This window comes from Rattus norvegicus, chromosome 3, assembly GCF_021556685.1.
Source record: "Rattus norvegicus strain SHRSP/BbbUtx chromosome 3, alternate assembly SHRSP_T2T, whole genome shotgun sequence".
In the NCBI taxonomy this organism is placed as follows: domain Eukaryota; kingdom Metazoa; phylum Chordata; class Mammalia; order Rodentia; family Muridae; genus Rattus; species Rattus norvegicus.
The window spans coordinates 139,846,033-139,866,269 of record NC_141536.1 but is presented as its reverse complement, the minus strand read 5'-3'; the positions used below and the strand labels follow the sequence as shown (position 1 = coordinate 139,866,269).

General features: G+C 41.9%; 1 long non-coding RNA gene across 1 annotated transcript in view; it reads left to right on the top strand.

Moving 5' to 3' along the window:
• The window catches only part of LOC102548278 (uncharacterized), a 33,022-nt gene extending 13,224 nt beyond the window's left edge, over positions 1–19,798 (top strand). Inside the window, 5 exon segments of the long non-coding RNA NR_185102.1 lie at positions 2,069–2,657; positions 3,337–3,471; positions 6,057–6,272; positions 7,022–7,188; positions 8,186–19,798. This is a non-coding gene — a long non-coding RNA (uncharacterized LOC102548278).
• The last annotated feature ends 439 nt before the right edge of the window (positions 19,799–20,237 follow it).

Sequence of the window (20,237 nt, the reverse complement as noted above, 5' to 3'; positions counted from 1 at the left end):
TGGAGGTCAGCATGTAGAAGAATGCAAATGTATCACCATGTACAAAGCTTAAGTCCAAGAGGATCAAGAACCTCCACATAAAACCAGATACACTGAAACTAATAGAAGAGAAAGTGGGGAAGAGCCTTGAACACCTAGGCACAGGGGAGAATTTTGTGAACAGAATACAAATGGCATCTGCACTAAGATCAAGAATGGACAAATGGGACCTCATAGAATTGCAAAGTTTCTGTAAGGCAAATGACATTGTCATTAGGACAAAATGGCAACGAACAAATTGGGAAAAGATCTTTACCAATCCTAAACTTGATATATACAATATATACAATATCCATCATATAAAAGAACTCAAAAGACTACAGAGAATAAAATAATCCTATTAAAAATAGAGTGCAGAACTAAAGAAGGAATTCTAAACTAAGGAATAATGAATGGCCATGGAGCACCTAAAGAAATGTCCAACATCCTTAGTCATCAGGGAAATGCAAATGAAAATGACCCTGAGATTCCACCTCACACCAGTCAGAATGGCTAACATAAAAAACTCAGGTGACAGCAGATGCTGGCGAGGATGCGGAGAAAGAGGAACACCCCTCCATTGTTGGTGGGATTGCAGACTGGTACAACCATTCTGGAAATCAGTCTGGAGGTTCCTCAGAAAATTGGACATTGAACTACCTGAGGACTCAACTATACCATTCCTGGGCATATACCCAAAAGATGCCCCAACATACAACAAAGACACATGCTCCACTATGTTCATAGCAGCCTTATTTATAATAGCCAGAAGCTGGAAAGAACCCTGATGCCCTTCAACAGAGGAATGGATACAGAAAATGTGGTAAATCTACACAATGGAATACTACTATCAAAAACAATGACTTCATGAAATTCATAGGCAAATGGATGGAACTAGAAAATATTTTAAAATTTTTAAAGAAAGTATTTATTCATTCACGAGTGCTCTGTCTTCATGTATACGTTAGTTCCAGAAGGCGGCATCAGATCCTCTTTTATTAATAGTGATGAATCACTGTGTGTTTGCTGAGAACTGAACTCTGGAAGAACAGCTGGTACCATCTCACCAGCCTATGATCTATTTTTAATTAAGAAATCTTTTTTTTAAATTACTAGATATTTTCTTTGTGGGTCCACACATCCATAAGATGTTTTCAAGCAAGCATTAAATATGTAAAATATTAATATCTGAGTATTGCCTTCTTATACTTAACTTATGGATTCATCATTATTTCTACCATACATGAAGTTTATAGCCTATTTTAAAAGTGTATTTCTCTACAAGAATATTCAACACTGAATGAAAAAAATACTATGAAAGGACAGATACTGTCACAACTAATAATATACTCACAAATCTATTTAGGGCAATCTTTCGGTCAGGTAGAACTAAAGAGAAGAAAACATTATGTACAACATAGATAAAATGAAAAATTGCAGATCTTTTTACTGAGATTTAGATAAAAGTATTTTTATTGGAAATCCAAAAATCCATTATTTAGAAAATATTCCATTAAATCCTCATATTAGAGAAACTCTTTCACTTTCATTATGTGTTTTAAAAATTCATGTACGTGTTCCATATTTATGTAATTTCTCTTTTTGTGTCTCCCAACTCAAATCCGTGGCCTCTCTTCCTTTAATTATTTTTGCTATGTGGCCCAGGATTCTGTATTCTAAGAAACTCTAACCATAACTCTTAACCATATGGTTGTCCTGACAAGATCTGCATGATGACAACCCAAGACGCTGTTGCAACATTATCAGAGGAAGTCTCACAAGAGCACTACAAGAAATGTTAGAGGCAGTGAAAAATTGCCAAAAGAGGTTAAATGAGTGTACTCTAGGGATGAACCCTGTAATGGTGGTCAGTCCGTCCTAAAAACGTTTACATAAAAAGTGCTGACTGGGCATAACTGATGCTTTTAGCTATTTATCTTTACTTCAGTACTTACCCAGCCATACTGAGAGATCTTTAAACTTGGCTTTCTGTACCATGTTGCCAATATTTCATTTTCTCTCACTAATAAACAAATTCTGTCTTTCTTAGAACGTAAGAGCTGTGCAACTGACACATCTGGAATTCTGGAGGATCATGGAATACACAGCTCTTCTTGATGGGGACACGAACTTCATTAGAAATAACTTCGGCTTTCAGGAAGCAAACATTACACACCCACCTCCTCCACTGGGAAAACTGAGGCTCACTGTGTGCTCACAGCCACGTCCAGGTGCAGTGTTTTCTGCCTGAGGTGATGACATTAGTCTTTAATGTACAGGTATTCTAGTAATGCACGTAGGTAAAAGAAATGGGCCTTGCATGTCTTCAGTACCTCTGGCTGCCTGGGGCTCAAAGGGCTCTGGGTGAGGCACTTGTGGTGCATTATATTTGAGCAGCAAAGGCTTCTGGGTGAGGCAGTTGGCGTGCATTATATTTGAGCGCAAAGGCTTCTGGGTGAGGCAGTTGGCGTGCATTGTATTTGAGCGCAAAGGCTTCTGGGTAAAGCAGTTAACGAGCTTTGCTGTTGCTCCTGCGCAAAGGCCTCTGGATGAAGCAGTTGGTGTGCGGTGCTGCTGCCTGTACTTGGAGGACTCCTCTGGACTCCTGGGCTGTGCGCTCGGGGAGACGGTTGTTTCAGGTGAAAAGGGTTTAAATGCAGTATATGTCTAAAATTTTAGACAGCACATTTAACTAAAATATCTAATGTCTACCTAATACAAGTATTCACCGCGGGAGACCATTATTGTTTTATTCCCTGTATGAGCTTCCTGGGTGCAAGGATTGTTTTTTTAAGCTAGGTGTAGTAGACAGTTTAGCACTGTTTCATTTCCTTACTTGATTTGTAAAGTAGCTCACAGCTTTGCCCACTACATTTTTGTACCTATCTTAGCAGGTTACTCCATGTTTTTAAAGACCTCTTTTTCATTATGGAAGGATATCCCAGCAATTGATGGTGGAATGGTGTCAGGGGAGGGAGAGGAATTGGCATTCCTAGGCTGATGTAACAAACTTGAATTAAGATAAATCTATTGTAACAAACTTGAATTAAGATAAATCTATTGTCTCACACTCTGGTGTCTAGGAGTTTAAAACCAAGGTCTTGTCAGGGATGGGCATACTGGAAGCTCTTAGAGAGCATGTAAGCTTCAGATGCTGGTTTGCAATCCCAGATGTCTCTTGGCTTTTGACTCCTCACCACTACACTCTCTGCATGCATTTCCCTTGAATGCTCCTGTGTGTTAACATCGATTTTTAACAACATTTGATTTATTGATATAGACATAACATTTTATGTATTATGTTCCCAACTTCCATAGCCATTAGGCTCAGGCAGAAGAGTTCATCTGTTGCTGCAAGTTCCCAAGTCTGTCTTCTGTGGGTCTCAGCTGTCATCTGTGGGTCTGACCATCTGCTGGTCTTGGAAGCCTTCAGTCAGATGTATCTGGACCAAGGTAACTTTATAGCCCCAGGCAGGACCAAGGAGATGGCTGATGGGTCTCTCTGTCTGGCTGTGGCAGCCGCACTCTATTTCCCCGTTTTGTAGTGATAAACCTGTAGAGTAATCACAGCAGGGGAGCAGGATGACAGCAGAAGGACGTCTGCATAGGGTGGGTAGGGTCTATGTGAAGCCTGAAACAGCTTGATTGTGAGCACATTGCTGGTCTGACGTTATGGTCCTAGAAAAAAGACAAGGGTGTTTGAGGAATTTAGTCCTGGTAGAAATCCTTTGAGTGGGGAATTATCTGTGTTGTATTAAAGAAACCAGAGATAAAGAGTTGAGAATTCATCTGCTTTATATAGCTGAGGGGAAAAAAAACCATGTTAATTATGTATCTGGGATAGGCAGTGACAATTTGTTTGTAAAAGGAAATTGGTTGTTAATTAGGGACTAAATTATTAACATATTTGGTTTGACCTGGGCAAGTAGGTTAAATATGTTTTTGAAGCTTAAAAGGAATTTTAAACACCTTGTAAATTTTTAGGGCAATTTTATTTAGAAGGCATGAAAATAGTTTCAGGAATTCCTGTCAGGGAGAAAAATAAATGTTTAAATAAATAATTATGAAAAATTTGAGATAAAAGGCACAAATATCATTTCTGGCATTCCTGTTAAGGAGAAGAACAAACATTTGAATGAAAAGCCTGAACATTTGGGGGGTTAAAGGTTTCAGGTATGTTTCTTTGCATTCTCAACAGTAAGAGCTCATCTATTCTCTTTGCTTATTTAACCCATTTAAATTACATTCTATCTGCCACATGGCTGGTTACCTCTCCTTAATTCCGTATGTCCAACTTCTTCAGAGTTCATCCGGGTCACATCACCCACCTCGGACTATTTCCTGGAGTTCTGATCTCTCTACTGAAGCTCCCACCTTCTACTTCCTACCCTTTGTAATAAGCCATCATTATTTATTAAGAGATGATGCATCCACACTGTGAACAAGAGAGCATCCCAAGAGCACATGGTAGTGAAATCTACTTAGCTCTACCATGATTTTGATTTGACCCAAGCATGGTGGTCTCTTTGCACTGGGAGGCAGAACACAAGATGTGTAAAATTTGGGCATTTCCACTCATGCACTTCCAGCACCATTGTATTTGTAGGGCTCTGGGCATACAATGGCAGTTTCCTCAGAAGGGCTCTGCAGAATGGCATTTTGCTTCCCGTGGCTCAGCCTGAACTTCCTTAGTGGAATCCTACAGAAAGCCAAAAGTGTTCTTACTATCAACGTGGAAGATGAAACTTTTGCAAGTGCATATGAGTGCAGGTACCCATGGAGGCCAGAGATGTTGGATACATGGAGTTAAAATTATACCAGTTGTGAGCCACCCTTTGTGGGTGCCAGGAATTGAACCTCCATCCCTTTATCAGCAGAAAAGGCTCTTAACCAATTTTTCAAACGACACAGACTCCAGATTTTTATAACTGTGGATGAGATGCTCATTGATGTTTTAAGCTCTGCTAAATCTTTGCCTGAATCTGTCGTGAGTGTAGACCAAGTTCTCAAGATTACAGAAAGATCCAACTGTATCAATTAAATGACATTCTTAATTTTTTTTAATGTCAAAAGATGATAGACAAACATTTCTGCATATAGACTGACTTCCATTTTTCCCAGGTCTCTAACTAACAAATGCTGTACAAAACACTCAAATTATTCCTTAAACAGAGCTCACATCTACCCATGGCACAGTTTAGGAATGAAGAAGCTGACCCGGCTCCTGTGTGAATATCTTCCTGATTATGTTTTACAAACAGATTGTTTATTAAGAAAAGAAAAACTATTTTAAGGTAAATCTAGATATCTGTCTTTTACATTTTCTATTCATATATTTATATATAGATAGAGTCTCACTGTTTAGCCCAGAATGGTGTCAAATTTCCTATATACACCTCAAATGGTGATAGAAAAAACTTGGCATTTAATGTAGACGAGTGAAACTAGATCTTCATCTCTGCCTGCATAAAAATCAACTTCAAAAGGATAGAAGACCTTAACGTAAGACCTGACATTCTGAAATTGCTATTGGGAAAGTAGGAGAAACTCACCAAGGTTAGAACTTTGTGAACTGAACTGATGTGTCCAGGAAATATGGCCAACCATTGATAATTGAGTTGTCATAAATGTCAACATATGAACTAGTGTGGACATTATTAAAAGACAAAAGATAACCTGAGTGTGAATTGACAACCCTTGCACACTGCTGGCAGAGCAAAAATTGATATAACAATCATAAAACACAGTGTGGAGATTCCTCAAAAGGTGAAACCATGTTTTCCTGTGATCCAGGCATCCCAAAATTAAGTACGTACCAAGAAAAGGATCTCAGAATGTCAGAGACTTCTGCACTGGGCCATGTGTCAGACACATATGAGAGCCAAGCTATGGAGACAACCAGAGTCCAGAGAGTGAAGAACTGATACAGCACAGCATAAGATCCCTCACAACACCAAAAATGGACCTGCCAGATGGCCCCAGCTGGCTGCACCCCCACAAGTAGGCACATTAACTGGTTTCTTTGTTTCTTCCCACAGTGATTTGGTTGCAAGAGGCCAGGACTCCTGCCATCTTGGAAGCCTCTCCATTACCTGTTCACACGACACACGGAGCATCCTTTGTGCCCTGAAGAAAACTCTGACCCCTCAACAGAATATGAATGGCAGGGCAGAAATACAAGTTGAGGCTACATAAGTCAGTGCTTTGGGAACAGTTGTCAAGGCCCTGGTGAAACTCTCCACACCCAATGACAAGTAGGTTTTTGAAGACACTGGGATAAGGCGACTTCAGAGAGTATTGACAGTATTTCAAAAGGACTCAAAACCTAATCCTGTAAAAAAAAAAGTGTCAACCCTATTTCCACCTGTTTCTTGAGGAAGAAGGTGCAAACCTCTCACCACAGCACCCAGGATTCTGAGCAGGAGGGTCAGCAGTTGTAAGTCAGTCTCGGCTATACAGCAAGACATTGTCTCAGAAATATAAAGGGGAGAGGGATATGGAGCTTTGTGGTCACACTGGGTAAACTTGAAGGACATTATGCTAAGAAAAATAATGTTCAAAGGAGAGGGAAAGGGTGCCTAATTGAAGCCTAAAACAAGTCTCTACTGGTGGTAAACAATAGTGGGATGGAAAGATGTCTCTAGGATGCAGAACAGGCAGTATGTAGGAGGACGTGGGCAGAGCCGTAATGGATGAAGTCCACAGTGCATCCTGGAGAATTACTGTGCTCTCACCACTGGGATAATTGTTCATTCACAAGAAATACATGCTAAGTTCAGTATCTGTAGATTTATAAGATATAAATTATTATACCACAACAAATGTTTTTGTTCTTTTTTTTTTTTTTCGGAGCTGGGGACCGAACCCAGAGCCTTGCGCTTCCTAGGCAAGCGCTCTACCACTGAGCTAAATCCCCAACCCCCAAATGTTTTAAACACACAAAGTTCAGTATACTAAGGCAATAGGCTACGTGTTCAGAGTTATGTCCTATTTTTCTGTCCAGGTTCCTGTGTGTCACACTCTTGGTAACACTTCTGCCTATGAAATTAAACTCCGCTGTCTGAGGACTCAGTGGCTGATCTTCTCTCAAACATAGACTGCCGAAGATAAGAAATCATTCAGCTTTCAATATCTCAAAATTTTGACAGGATATCTCCATATTTCACTGCTGTAAGTATTGGTTAATGTCACTGCTATAAAGAGTCCCCCAGGTGTCCTACACAATGCCTCGATGTTCTATTTGACTTGTATGCCTGGCACATGCAGGTAGCCATCTTTATTGAGACTTCTTACAGGGGAAGTGGTGTCCATCCTTATGAAACTGAGGGGTCAGTAAAACCACTCTTCTTGCCCCATACACCCAACAGTGGAGGTGGTGGATGGTGGGGGCTTGAGAAGCACCTCACTCTGATGACTTGATTCCTGACAAGAGAATGGAAAAGTGTACACAATGAGGAAGGTCTCTAATTTTCCTCACATAGTCTTCTCCCACAACAAATAGGATAAAGAGATGGGTGACCTGGGATCAGAACATGGTTTTCTTCTCTTGTTGTTCCCAGTCCATCTGGCTGATGGAATTCTTCTGTGCTCTTCTAGATCTGGCACTACTTATCTGCCAATCAGCAGAAGACTCTTCCATCAGGGAGACCTGAAAACGGGGGGTTTGGGTGAGATCAACAAGTGTAGACCAACCATGCCTTCCCCATGTTTGAACAAGGGATCATCATCTGTGTCTCTGTGTGTCCCCATGCTAACCGGAGTCTTGGATTGAGGGACACCTCCTTCCCTATGTTCCATGCAGATGAGGCTGGCCTCAGGCTTTGTGCCTTGTTGAGTGTGGTCCCAGGAGTTCTTTGGTGGCCTCAGCACAGGGTCTTACAGTCAGCAAAGGCACCAGACTTTCTGAGCGAGCCTGCTGCCTGGGGACATAAAACTTCATAGCAGCAACATCCTTACAGGATATCAGAAAAAAAGCAGCATAGGTCTTTGTGTGAAATACTGTTGAAAATAAGAAATGCGAGAGAGTGGGGCTAAAGAGGAGTATGAATCTGACACCTTAAGTCCCTGACTTTTCTTGGGCAGATGAGGGTGGCGGGAGACCATAAGCCACCCAAAGGAAAGCCCTCAGTGTCAGACCAGAGGGTCTCAATTGCTTTTCCATCAACAGGTTCTTATCCAGGATCAAGCTTGGAACCAGCTCCCGCTCTGACTTCAGCTGTCAAACACTGCAGACTTCACCTTGACTCTACTCAACGCACAGTGTGTGCCTCACCTTTCATGCAGTCAGACACCCCGAGACAAAGTGTGCAGCGTGGCATGGCAAACGTCTCCTACGAAGTAGAAGAGGAGGTGGAAAGTGTTTCAAATGAGCATGGACATGAGGGAAAACTGACTTGGAGGGACATCTACAGGCACATGAATTATGAAATGACTTTGTTTAGCATGGAGATTCCCTCCATTTGAAGCAAATTTCACCAGCATCAACTGTCTATAGGTACATCTGGAGGGGGGTTTGTATAGGTGTTTGTGTTTTGCTGTCTGTCCAGATATACAGTACAGAAGAGTGCATTCAGAAGTTGCAGCATGCAGAGCAAAAAGGAAGCTCACCAACAACAGTGATTGGATGAATTGTGAAGGGTTCTGAATATTGGTGGGTTGGGAGCAAGCTGTCTAGCAAGCCAGGATGGTTTTGAGAGCTGCACCCTAGGGAGTGGACTCGCCTGTTCTTGTCCCCCCTCTCTTCACTTATGAGCACTAGATGGACATTCCCTGCCTCATCATTGCTCTGTTTCTCTCTATTCTTGTCAGCAATAATAATCTTGGACACAAATGCAAAGAGGTCAGGCACTCTGAGGTACTCTTCTGCTTCCAGTGCCTACTGTCTCTCCTAATGGCTCACAGGTACATCTGGAGGCAAGCAGCTGAAGTTCTCACCATGCCTGCAAGGTCTATTGAGGCCTGTTTTCCTGATGATGACCCACATTCCTTGGTACCTTCTTTATAATACTTCTTAGTTCCATGGAGCTCCTCACTTGGCTGACACAATTGTGACAACACCAGCCATTATGAACCTACCTAGAGGGCAGAGAGAGGTAAATCATGAGCTCAGACCTATCTCTTAGAATCTTTGTTCAGTCCTCAGGTCCCAAAGGATCTGAGAAGGGTATGCACCCATAGATCCACTGCTCATGTGCAGATACAGAAATAGTTCGCCCTTAGTTAAAGCCTATGATGTAGTCATGGCTGCCCTCTGGCACATAACCCTAGGAAATTCCTACCTGATTCTCTCCTACACCTGTCCTCATTCTCAGCAAGCTGCTATCTACTCTCTGGTTTCATTTTCCAGAAAGTAAAATGCTTCCAAGTACACTTTAAATAGAAAGGGGCCACGTAGTAGAATCTTGCAGGCCCTGTGATGGCACACGCTCTCAGGCTGATTCCTCTTGAGTTCTCCATGGATCCCTTCACCCACCCTTCTCCAGCATCCTTGCCCAGCCTCACTAGACATTTCTCTGCTCCCCACATGAAGCCTAGTTACTCAGGAAAAATATACTGTGGGGTTGGATTTCTGGTGAGATAATATATTATCACCAAGCCCTAAAATGTGGACTTTCATAATATCTTTCATTTAATCCAGGAAATAGTTATGAGAGTTAATTTGCTGCTTACCTAGGAACCTTAATCCACTCCCCAGGACAGACATGGTGTAAAGAAAGAACTGAATTCTGCAAGTTAATCTTTATGCAGATAACATCAATAAATCCTTTTCCTTAAAGTAACAGATATCTTTCTAAAAAGATAGATGTAAAAGTACATTATAGCCTGTTCCAGTTGCCTCTCACCTTGGATGCCACCACCTGCCTTTTAACTCACAGCCTGGATTTTGTTGCTGTCTATTCATCCTCTCAGATTGGCAAGCAGCAACATAAGGTTTACTGGTCTTTTATAACCCAATTCTTCAGGGTATTCCATAGCTACCTTTTAGAGGGGGCCCTGGGTGCAGTCTGATATCTGCCACAAAGCTGTCCCCTAGGTGTATTTGGGAAAGAAAGGTTTGACTCTGTTCCTTGTATAGTGGGATCCTCAGCCTGGGACTCTTTGCTGGAAATGGAGGAAATCTATCCTGTGAGGTCATGTTGTCCTTTGAGCCAGTGGTAATCACATTGTGGAACTGTCCCATGGGTTCCTGATGAGGTGATGTTTGTGGAAATGTGTGTTTACTTTTCACTGGGTACTTGGTGCCCTCACTGATCTTACTCCAAGAGGCATGAGGAGATAAAGGATCCTGTGAGGACACTTTGCTGTTTGAATTGTTAGAGCCAGCTTTGGACACATCCATGGATGGATGGCTGGAGGGAGTTTCCGGTGATGAATCCTCTGAAGACTCTCAGCTCTCACCTGAGGCTCTCTGCTCTCTGCCTCTCTCCCCTAACCCACGTGTGCTGATCATGCATTGAACCTAGTGGACAAACTGATGGCAGTTTCTGTAAATTGGATGTCTCTTCTTGTTTAAGCATGTTAGGGTGTGTGGCATATTGTACCTCATTCTACTCTCATCTCCATTCTCAGTGTTTTCAGGCTGATTGGAGATCATGGAGGAGGGAAGGCTTGGCAGGCTAGATACCCTCCTCATAGCCTTTTTTTGTTTCATGGTTGGAATTGAACGTTTCAAGTTTTGATCCCACTGCTGGCTTTTTTATTGAGTTGTCTTCCCAGGGTGACTGTTGCCTCAGCATCAAGTAGGTTGCCGTGACATGGCCATACTTTTTCTCCTGTAACCATTCCTTTATTGCTTTAAATCCCTGTGGGCACTATGTTTACAGTGACAATACTGTAGGGCAGATGCCATTTGCTTAAATAGCCTATGGGATTCTTGCTCAGGTAGATAGCCAGACTCCAAAATTATGCCCAGTAACTCTCCTTCCACTTTGTGTTCCAGATGCATATAAATGTTTTTCACGATAATTTGCAAAACTTTAATAATATGAGGGTAGAATAGGAATTTTATCATTTCAGATTCTGATTTGATGAGTGTGTTCTTCTTTTTGTTAGGCTGTTAACTGCTTCCATAGTCTGCATGAGGAGGTGGTTATTCAATTTTCCTTCCCAGATGCTCCTTGACCAAGGGTATTTAAGACTTTATACTGTTCATATAAAGCCTCTTCATCAAAGTTTTTGGACCTTAGGTCTGACACAGGCCTATTATGACCCCATTATTCAGGGTCTTCTATGCCCACTTTTAAGGGTGTCCTTCCTAAAGTCTTATAGCAATTGTGAAGGTGTCTCTTGGGCATATGTGGGAGGACAGGCTCCATGCCGTTTCTTGTACAATGGGATCCTGACCCATGGCTTCCTTGCTGCAGAATGCAGGTGATCTGTACTAAGAAGTCATGTTGTTCCTTGAACCAGAGTGAGTCATGTCAGGAAGCAGTGTGGGAAGATCCCTGAGGTGAAGTTTGTGGAAGAGTGAGTTGATTTTTCCACTGGATAAGTTGGTGCACTTACACTGGGCTTCCTGGTCAGAGGCAATTAAGAGGTTGTACATTTTACTCTTTGAATTATTATAGCCAGTTTGGACACATCCACGGATGACTGGCTGGAATAGATTTCCAAGGATGAAATCTCCTGAAGGTTCTCTGGTACAGCCTTCATCTGAGGTATCACTGCTCTCTGTCTCCCCTCAGATGCTGCTCATGAAGAGAGCCTTGTGGACAAGGCAGGGGCAGATTCTGGGAAGGGGAGTTCTCTACTTGCTCAAGCATTTCAGGGTGGGTGGCATACTGTACCTCATTCAGCTCTTTTTCCATTTTAAGGAATTCCAGTTGGGTTGACCAAAGGCAGGTGGGAAGGCAGGCACACTAGATCCCCTCCTTATAGCCATTTGCTATTTCTGGTTGGCCCTATATGGTTCAAGACTCAATCCCACCGCTTGGGTTTAGGTTTTTATTGAGTTTTCTTCCCAGGGTTATTGTTGCCCCAGCATCAGCTTTGGCGCCATCACATGGTCGAACTTTTTCTCCAGTAAAACTTCTGTCATCTCCCATTGCTCATATGCCATGACACCCGTGTTGACCATTACAGTGTGGTCTGGCAGGCTGTCCGTATTCTCCTTAGAGGAAATGAGGCAAATGTAATAGTCGTGATTTAGCCACTCACAGCTCACAATATCATGTACTGTTGGCCTTTGTCCAGTGTTTATAGTTAACTTGTTAGCAGTCATGTCACCAAGTTCTGGTGACAGTTTGAATTTTACAGTGTACTTTCCTCACAATGTCTTCTGCTTTAGTTCTCCGTGATTACTTTTCTGGAAAGGGAAGCATCCTGTGGACATAAAGTAAAGCAGAACTCGAGAGCTCCAGACATTGATTGCATGGCCATGATAACTTTTACCTTCAAAGTGTTCTTTGGGACAAAATCGGGGAGTCTGTTTGAGAGTTGTTAGCTCATGGACCATGATAGTCTTTTTTGTCTAATCTGAACCACTAAGTTGTATATTTCCTTTGCCTTTCACTGTAATATTTCCTGGCTTTCTCTCCCTGAGGGCAATACACTTCTGATAACACTATTAGAGGGAACATACCATTTGTTTAAATAGCCTGTGGGATTCCTCATCAAGTAGGTTGCCAGTTTCCACAATTCTGCCCAACAACTGCCCACACTTCCTGTTCCAGGATCAGATAAACGTTTTTATGTAGTGTGCAAATGATTAATAATGTGAGGATGGTATACAGTTTTTCTAATTGCAATTACTGATTTGGTCAAAGTTCTTTCTGTCTTATACCAAAGTCTGGGTGAGGAAATGGCTTCTCAGTTTTACTTCCATAAATGCTCCTTGTCCAAGGGTCTTTAGTATTTTATAATGTTCAGATAAAGCCTCTTCATCAAAGGGGTTGAGCATTAGGACCTGAGGCAGGCCCTTTTAACCCCAGTTTTCATGGGCTTCAGACTCTTTCTTTTAAAGGGGACTCTGGGTACAGGAGGATAGTGGCCAAAAAGGTGTCACTGGAGCGTGTTTAGGGAGGACGGGCTTGAGTGTCTTTCTTGCACAGGAGGACCCTCACCATGGGCCTACTTCCTGTAGAATGAAGGTGTTCTATCCTGTGAGGTCATGTTGTCCTTTGAAGCAGTGGTCTTCATGACACTGAGCTATGCTGTGAGGTCCTACTGAGGTGAGGACTGTGGACAACATGTTATTCTTTTCAAGGGGTGTTGGTGGAGTGACATGGGATTACTCCACAGAGGCATGATGAGGTAAAACACCCTGTAAGGACACTGGCTCTTTGGATTGGTTGTGCCAGCTTTGGACACATCCAGGATGGCTGGCTGGGGTAGATTTCCAGTGATCAGTCCTCTGAAGACTCTCTGGTACAGCTTTCATCGAGGCTCACTGCCCCCCGTCTTCCCTTAGGGGCTGCTCGTGACACGAGCCCTCTAGACAAGCTGGGGGCAGATCCTGTGAATGGGAACTCTCTTCTTTTCCAAGCCATCAGGGAGGATGGCATAATGTACCTTATTCTACTATTTTTCCCTTCTAAGTATTTTCAGGTTGATTTGGCCAAATGAAGGTGGAAAGGGCAGGCGACCTAGATCCCTGCCTTAGCCACTTGTTGGTTCATGGTTGGCCCTGGATGTTTCAAGCTATTAACACCCTGCCTGGGCCTTAGGTATTTTTATTGAGTTGTCTTCCCCGGGTTATTGTTACCTTGGCATCAAATATGTTGCCATGACAAGGTCAATATTTTTCTCCTGTAAGCACTACTTTGTATGTTGTTGCTTATATCCCATGATGACCATTACAGTCGGGTGTGGGTTGCTGTCTTTTTTCTCTCTAAAAATACTGGGAGAACCTCCTTTTTCATGCTTTAGTCTTTGAAAACGTAAAAATGCAATGAAGTGTTGACGTTTGTCCAGAGTTCACACTTAACAAGTTAGCAGTCACATCACAAAGTTCTGTTGAAGTCCTGCCAAGGCACTCTGCTTTAGGTCGCCACAGTTATCTTTCTGGAAAGGCCAGCATCCTCTAGACATAAAGCAGAGCACATCCCTGGCCTCCACACATCAACCACCATAGTCTGCATGAGGACATTATACCCTTTACCTTCAGAGAGGTCTGGGCCAGGTCAGGAGGGTCCCAGCAAAAGCTGCAAGCTTCTAGCCCGTGATAACCTTCTTGCACAATTTGTAATCGATAAGGTTTATATTTCATTTGCCTTCCACTACCGTATTTCTGGGCTTTATATCCCTGTGGGCAAATGTTTATAGTGAAAATACTGGAGGGCACATACACTTGCTTAAATAGCCTATGGGGTTCTTTGTCAGGTACGTAGCCAAACTCCAAAATTCTGCCCAACTACTCTCCTTCCACTTTGTGTTCCAAAACCATATAAAGTTTTTTGTTGATAATGTGCAAAAGATTAATGATATGAATGTGGTGTAGAGTTTATGAAGGTGTTCTTTCTCCCTTTTGTAGAATTGTAACTGCCACCATAGTCTGCATGAGGATATGGCTAGCCAATTTGACTTCCCTGAATGCTCCTTGGCCAAGAGTCTTTAATATTTTATAACATTTAGATAGAGCCTCTCCATGAAAGTGATTGGACTTTAAGACCTGGCACAGGCCTTTTATAAACCCATTCTTTAGGGTCTTCGAGGCTCATATTTTAAAGGGTACCCCGATTACTGTCTTCACCAATCAGAAAGGTGTCACTGGGGCATATACGGGAAGGAAAGGATTGACTCTTTCTTCTTCTGGGAGACCCTCACCCTGAGACCCCTGGCAGGAATATAGAGGTGATCCAGCCTGTGAAGCTGTGTTGTTCTTTGAACCAATTGTAGTCATGGTGTGGAGCTGTCTGGCAAGGGTCCCTTGAGGTAACCTTTGTGGAGACATTGTTGAACTTTTAACTGGATATGTTGTTGCCCTTACACTGGGCTTCCCCACAGAGGAATGGTGGAGTGAAACACTCAGGGAGGACACCTTGCTTTTCGCATTCTTAGAGCCAGCTCTGGACACATGCATGGATGATTGCCTGGAGTAGAATCACAGTGATGAAGCTCTGAAGCCACTCCAGTAGAGCTTTCCTAAGAAGTGTCACTGCTCTCTGTCTCCCCTGACCTCCAATGTGCTGCTCATGATGTCAGCCTTCTGGACAAGCTGAGGGCAGCTTTTCCCAATGGGAGTTCTCTTCTTTTTCAAGCAGTTCAGGGTGGGTGGTGTACTCTACCTCATTGTACTATTTCTTCCTTCTCCAGACTTTCAGTTCGATTGGGCCAGCTGAAGGTGGGAAGGGAAGACACATTAGATCCCGTCCTTATAGCCTTTTAGAGTTTCATGCTTGTCCCTGTATGTTTCAAGGATTGATCCCGCTACCTGGGCTTAGGCTTTTTATTGAGTTGTCTTCCCAGGATGACTGTTGCCTCAGCATTAAATAAGTTGCCATGGCTTGATTATATTTCCCCTGTAAACTTCCATTTATCTCTCCTTGCTTGTATCCCATGAGACCTATGATGACCATTACAGTGTGGTTTGGGTGGCTGTCTGTATTCTTTCTAAAGGAACTACTTCATCCTTAATTGTCATGCTTTAGCCATTCAAATCTCACTATCATGGCCTCTGTTCAGGGTGTACAGTTTCACAAAGTGACAATCATTTCACATTTCTGGGTACAGCTTGAATTTTACGTAGTACTGTCCGCCAAAGTCTTCTGCCTCATGTCTTTATACTTACTTCCCTGGAAAAGAAGGCATCCTGTTCACATAAAGTATAGCATAACCCCTAAGCTCCACATATCAATAGCATGGTCATTATACCCTGTACCTTCAAACAGTTCTTCAGCACAATACAGAAGGCTCCCATTGAAAGTTCGTAACTTCTGACCACAGATTTTTTTAATTTAATCTGTAAATAGTAAGGTTTTTTTTTATTTCTTCAGCATCCTCTAAAATTTTTCTGGGCTTTTGACCCCTGTGGACAATACATTTCTGGTGACAATGTTAGAGAACGCTTACCATTTGCTTAAACAGCCTATGGAATTCTTCCTCTCTTAGGTAGCCAAAGACCACAATTCTGCCTAACATCTCTCCTCCCTCATCATAATCCAGAAAAATATAAATTGTTTGTGAGTAATATGCAAAAGATTAATAACATAAGAGTGTTGCAGAGTTTTTATCATTTAAATTTCTGATTTGACGAGGGTGTTCTGTCTCCCTTGTGATAGAATTTTAACTGGTACCATAGTCTGCAGGAGGAGATGACAAGTAAATTTCCTGTAAGCTCCTTGTCCAAAGGTCTTTAAGATTTATTAATGGTCATGTAAAGCCGCTTCTTCAAAGTGGTTGGATCTTAGTTACTGACACAAGCCTTTTATAACTCCATTTTTCAGGGTCTTTGAGACCCACCTTTTAAAGGGATCCTGGGGTTCAGTCTATGAACAGTCATGAAGGTGTCCCTATATGTGGGGAAGACAGGCTCGACACTCTTCTACACAGGAAACCTCACCTGAGGCCTCCTTGATAGAGAATGGAGATGATCTATCCTATGAGGTCCTGTTGTCCTTTGAACCAATTGTAGTTGTGTCATGGAGGTGTCCCATGAAGTCATCCTGATGTGAGGTTGTGGTCTTTTCACTGGGTATGATGGTCCCCTTACACTGAGCTTCCTCCACAGAGGCATGATAACATAAAACACCTCATGAGGACACTGGCTCTTTAAATTGTTAGAGCCAGCTTTCAACACATCCATGGATGACTGGCTAGAGTAGATTTCCAATGATGAATCCTCTGAAGACATTCTGATAGAGCTTTCATCCGAGATGTAACTGTTCTCCTCCTCTAACCCCATGTCCTGCTTGTGAAGTGAGACTTGTGGATAAACTGAGGGCAGATTCTGCAAATGGGAACGGTCTTCTTCTTCAAGTAGTTCAGAGTAGGTAGCATAGGATACCTCATTGTACTCTGTTTTTCCTCCTTGGGACTTTCAAGTAAACTAGGCAAACTTAAGGTGGGAGGAGTAGGAACAGTAGATCCCTTCATGATAGCTGTTTGTTGTTTCATGCTTGGCACTTTGTATTTCACAGTTTGATCCTAATTACTGGACCTAGGAGGTTTTTTTTTAATCGAGTTTCCCCTCTTGTGTTGACTCTTGCTTCAGCATCAAATCTATAGCCATCACATCGTCAACCTTTTTCTCCTATAAACTTTATTTTATCTCTCATTGTTTCTATACCATGATACACACTATGTCCATTATAGTGGGGTTTGGATGGCAGTCAGTGTTCTCTTTAAAGGAACTGCAAGAACCTTCATTGTCACTCTTTAACCATTCTAAGTTCACAATGTCATGTAGAGTCGGCTGTTATGCAGGGTTTACAAGTTAGCAAACATGTCACAAAATTTAGGTGATAGCTTGATTTTTACAGAAGTACTTTCATGTCAAGGTTGTCTGCTATATTGCTTCATTGTTATTTCCATGAAAAGAGAGGCATGCTGTTCACATATGGCATAGCACAACCCCCAAGGTCCAGAGATCAATTGCGTGGCCATCATACCCTTTACCTTCAAAGAGTTCTGGGCCCAGTAAGGGAGATTGCCATAGGATGTTGCTAGTCTGGCTCATGATAGTCTTCTTGACCAATCACTAAGTTTTATATTCCTTTTGCCTTCCACTAAAATATTTGTGCCCTTTGTTCTCTGAGGGCCATATACTTTGGTGACAGTAATAGTAGCTATATACCATTTTCTTAAATAGCCTAAGGGATTCTTGCTCAGGTAGGTTTCCAATCTCCCCAATTCTGTGCAACAACTCTCATTCCACCTCATGTTCTGCAATCATATAAATGATTTTTGTCTATAGTGTACAAAAGTTTAGGAATATGAGGGTGATGCAGAGGTTTTATAATTTCAATTTCTGATTTGATGAGGGTGTTCTTTCTCCCTTTTGATAGAATTTTAACTGCTACCATAGTGTGCATGAGGACATGGCTAGTCAGTTTTACTATGATGAGTGCTCCTTGGCCATGGATCTTTAAGATTCTTTAATAGGCCCTTAAATTGTCTTCACCTAAAGGGTTGGACCTTAGGACCAGACTCCCTTGCCATCTCTTTGTCTTTGTTGATAGGAATGTTCAGTGTCAACACCAACTAGTAATGTGAGATAAAGTGAATTAAAAGTGAGCCTAAAATTCAGCCAGGGTATGACAAATACAGAGGCCAATGCTAGCAGGAAACATTGAATTGTGTACAGGGTCCCCATTGGAGGAGTTAGAGGAAGACCTGAAGGACCTGAAGGGGCTTGCAACTCCTTAAGAACAATACCTACCAAACAGAGTTCCCAGGGACTAAAACAAAGATTACACATGGACAGACCAATGGCTTCAGCTGTATATGGAGCAGAGGATGGCCTTGTTGGGTATCAATGGGAGGAGAAGCTGTTGGTCCTGCCAAGGCTGGACATCCCCAGTACAGGGGAATAATATGGGGGGGGCAGCATTGGGGTGGTTGGGGAGGGGGAACACCCCTATAGAAGAAAGGAAGGGGGATAGGATAGGGGGCTTATGTCTGGGCCAGGAAAGGGAATAATATTTGAAATGTAAATTAAAAAAATCCAATTAAAAATAAGAAAAAAAGTGGGTCTAAGAGATACAGCTATAGTTCTAAATGTCTGCACTTTAAAAAAAGGTGCCCCAAATGATCTACTGATGCATTTAAACTTCATGGAAAGCATGGTCAGAACAGAACATTCACGCCACAGGCAGTTAAGTATGAAAAGGGATCACTGTCAAAGTCCAAGTAGGTTCACCAGTGTCTGAGCACAAATTTTCACCAGCATTCGAGGCCAAACTTCTCCCAACTTTGCCGTCCAAACTTCACCAGCAACCATGTAAGTGATTTCAACAATATCTGTGTCAGGAGCCACCATAGGATGGGCTGATAACTAGCAGATGATCTTCCTGAGATGGTTTGCTTAGGATTACAATATAACCGGTGACAGATTCACTCTTATCAAGCAAGGCCATAAGACAATTCATTTTAATATACTTTAATATGCTGTTAATATACTTTTCCAGTTATGATTAAACATGTATAACATAACTGGGTATTATCCCACCCCTTTAGAGCAGTTCTCTGCAGATCTACGAAGATTTACTGTCTTATAGTGATGCTATATAGACAAACACATGACTTCTTCAGTCGTAATGATGATCCTATAAGAATTCCTAAAATGATATCAGTGAGTATTAAGCTCTTTTATACTGGGACTGCTACTGAGTCCTTTTCTGATAGTCAAAACTGAAATGAGAACTCTGACAGTCTCCCAAGTGTAACCAGATTTTCTCCTACTCAGAACACATTGCCAGAGGTTGTACAACAATTACCCAAATGTCATAAAAAGGGAACTATCAATTTATTATAGGTGTTAGGACAGAAGAAAACATATTGATGGGGTTTATCTATACAAAACTTAACTAAAAACTTAATTATTGTTTTGAACTTACAACGAATCTGTGGAGCTGTGACAGGTGAGGGATGTTTAGCCAGATACTTACTCCTAATGGGTATGCATGTAAACATACTCTGTTGTAAACTTCTATCTCAATTTATGATTTAATTTTTTGTGTGAACTTGTGATGAACTTTTTAACATGTGATCATGAATACTGAAAGATGTATAAGTACTGAGGACAAAGAAAGAAGAATTTTTCCCCTTCCCCACTAAGGATCTTTCCACTTTAAGCCTTGGATAACTTTCATAGGAAACGTTTTACAACTTACCAATAAACACTATAATCATTTTCAAAGTGCCCTTTTTCTTCTGCTACTTCTGACTAGTAGACTGAATGTTAGAGCCTTGCAGTTCATGCTGAGATAGAACAAAGACCACATTACATAATCCCCTGCTGTCAGGCTCTAGGTGTCAATCAACTTTTTACCCTTAGAAAGAGCAAGAAAGTTTTTAGGACCTTTTAGAAGTTATCATCAGCATTTCAGTACAGTTAGAGAACTAAAATGTCCGGAGATGCTCAGTCTTTAAAGCCACACCAGAGTCCTACTCCGTGTCCCCACCACTACCCTCTCCAGACTGGTAGGCTCCCAGCATATCTGAGTCAAAAATTGTCACCAAAGTCAATGTCCCACAGATAACCATCAGTTGTCCATAATAGAATGACAAAAAGCAGCCCCAGGCAATACACTATATACACGGTGTCAGTCATTTATCACAGT